Here is a 3,115-nt window from a genome sequence, read left to right on the forward strand (position 1 = left end):
TCATTCTCCTTCTATAACATTAAAGAATACCCCAGTGGTACTTTTTATTGAATTTAAAAGCTAAAACTCCAACTAACAATATCATTATTGTTTAGGTTAATATTTCCCTATTCAAATCCTCATAGAGTTCAAGAAGTTCTGCAGTGTAAAATAAGCAATAAGGGGTTTGGAAATATGATTTCACAGTATTTTTTTTGTACTCAGATCAGAAAGTATTGACTGATATTCAGAGGCTGAACCAAAGCTCACTGAAGCCAAAGGAAAACACCTATTGATTTTAAATGTTTTTGGATCAAGCCCTTAAGACCTAATCCTGAAAAACGCTGAGTATATTAAAGCTCCATTGGAGCTACGGATATCAAGAATTCACAGGACTAAATCCTATTAAATACATAGTGTTATCCCGACTTAGACTAAGAGACTCAATTGGATTAATTAGGAGAGATCTTCCAGGAGATGGCCAAATACACTCACATTACTCTTCTAATGGGAATGCTGTTAAGTGTAAGGAGCAGGACAGTGGCACAGGTCTATGGTAGATGGATATTCTAATCACCCATTTACAAGAGTCCACCAAGGAGTTTTTAATGAATCAGATATTCTCCAGTGAAGTACTCATCATTTCTCAGACACAGAGTTTAGTGATTTCAGCAATGGCACAGCATCACTTCTTAAGGAACCCTGGCATCTGGGGATGCCTCTACAAGAGGCAAGAGACCTCTCAGATAGCACTGGGGCTGCTCTACCAGCTGTAATTCAGGCATCACTCCCAGGTCTTCCTGCTAACAGTCCCCAAACCATAACCCCCTGCCCACCAGCAGAACCTCTGGCCCCTCAGTGCAGCAGAGGGCAGTGGCTGCTCAGCCTCCAAACCCCCTCTTGACCATTGGGAGCATCACTTGGGCCAGTGCTGTTCCTGTTGTGAAAGTTTAGATGTAGCTTCAGTAGGAACATCAATGTCTCTTCTATGGGCAATGACAATCAAGTTTGTTTATAGCTTCATCTTCAATTGTTCTCACTTTAGGAGGAATGTGACACAGCCTTTGTCTGTGGCTACTGCAGAGAGAAAGGCAGCTACCAGGAAGAAGGGTTCAGGAAATGAGAATCCAGGTTGTCAGCCTTCCAGTTTCATTCCTCTCCCGTCCTTGCCAAAATGAGGAAGGATGAAGTAGTGAAGCCTCCACCCGATGACTGAATGCCTCAACTGTGGCCAGTCACACCCAGGAGGCCCCATCCCTCCTGACCAGCGACCAAAAGCCTCCAGTTGTTATTATCCAGCTTTCCCAGATTATCTTTTGCCTGAGATTCTGCAGTGGGAACCTCTGATGCAAATGGGAATCATGCACAGCTCAGAATAAAGAGAGCTCACCCCAAATGAAACACATGATTTACATCTGGGGGAGGGAAGGAAGGGAGGAAAGGGCTTCTCGGCACAGCACAACATGAAGTATCTCATTCTATCCATTGAACAGCTGCTTTCCTTAGGGCAATATCCAAGTATTTTGTGCCCAGCAGGTCACAGAATGTCACCGTTGCTGGAAAAGCTCAAGAGAGACCTTCACCTTTCTCAGAGGACCTCTCCCTGTGCCTTCTGGGAAGAGCCCTGGTTGTAAAGATCTGTAATTGGGACCAACTCATCATACTGAGAGACACCTGCTTGAAGGCATTTCCAGCAAGGCTTTCCCACTCAGCAATTGTGGCACATGCTTCCTGTACCAGAAACATGGCCAAAAGGCATCTCTGGAGATGCCGATGTCACCACACTGCCCACAGAGGGAACTTACTGTGACAAGCTTGGACTCTGATGTGACTGCAGAAAGATGAGATTAGATGACAGGAGGGCTATGGACTGAGGGCTTTTTGTAAGAGCAAGTAGTGACAGGGCAAGGGGAATGGCTTTAACCTGCCCGAGGGGAGACTGAGCTGAGCTCTTAGGCAGAAGCTCTTCCCTGTGAGGGTGCTGAGGCGCTGGCACAGGGTGCCCAGAGAAGCTGTGGCTGCCCCATCCCTGGCAGTGCTATGGCCAGGTTGGACACAGGGGCTTGGAGCAAGCTGCTCCAGTGGAAGGGCTCCCTGCCCGTGGCAGGGGTTGGAGCTGGAAGAGCTTTGAGGTCCCTTCAGGTCCCTTCCAACACAAACCAGGATGGGATTCAATGAATCCTAATCAAATCTTGCGACTTTTAATCATCTCATAACTGATACAAACTGCAGTCTGTGAGGTCAGTGAGATGATTTCTAGTGGCCTCCATTAGCTCTGGAGCAGCCTCTTGGAGGCACAATGATAAACTCCAAGAGAAGTCTGGTCTGAAAATACAGAGCTGTTTACAAAAAGCAGTTCCAAAAGTGAGAAAAGGTGACAGAAGATGACTCTGAATTAATAACACCATTTTATGTATCAGAAAATATCACATCTGGCAGAGCTGCCAAAGACAAGCACAAGCCAACTTTGTAAGAGGAGGTTTTATTGTGCGGGTAGCAGAGGAAAAACCCAATGTTTTACAAAGAAAAGAAACTTAACATGGTATTGGGGATGTTTATTTCTTTTATCATATTATGTATGAATCTTTTATAAGTTTTCAGTGAACTATATTAATTAAAAATTAGTTCTGGGAATATTTTGCTTGTAGCCTAATAAGCTATTACGTCAATACAGATTTTCATAGACTATTTTCAATGTGGAATAAAGGGGTCTCCCGAGTATGCGCAATGGAACAGAACTGCAACAAAGAGAAAAACAGTAGGATGCTTCTCACTTTTTCCTTGCAGAAGTTGAGGATCAGGGTGCAGGTCTTACTAAGTCTTTCGAAGTCATTTTTATGAGTTACCTCCAAAAGGTTTTATTACTATTATCCAAGCAGTTTTATTACCAAACTCTGACCCTATAATGAACTCGATTATTTTTATTATGGATGTTTTCCACTTTGGCCTTTATTCTGCTCCACACCAATGCTACCACACAACAAGGTAAGCCTGTTCCAACAGTGGTCCTTTCTACACCATACTCCAGACACAGCAAGGAAAGCGCTGCAGTCACTCTAGACCCCAATGCTCCCATCCATCAGGAAGTACAAAGGTTCTGTGATGGCAATAAAACAGAATCATAAAATCACAGAAT

The sequence above is a fragment of the Neopsephotus bourkii genome, unplaced genomic scaffold (assembly GCF_033783945.1).
Source record: "Neopsephotus bourkii isolate Nb327-2 ecotype Australia unplaced genomic scaffold, CSIRO-AGI_Nbou_v1 NB_274, whole genome shotgun sequence".
Lineage (NCBI taxonomy): Eukaryota > Metazoa > Chordata > Aves > Psittaciformes > Psittacidae > Neopsephotus > Neopsephotus bourkii.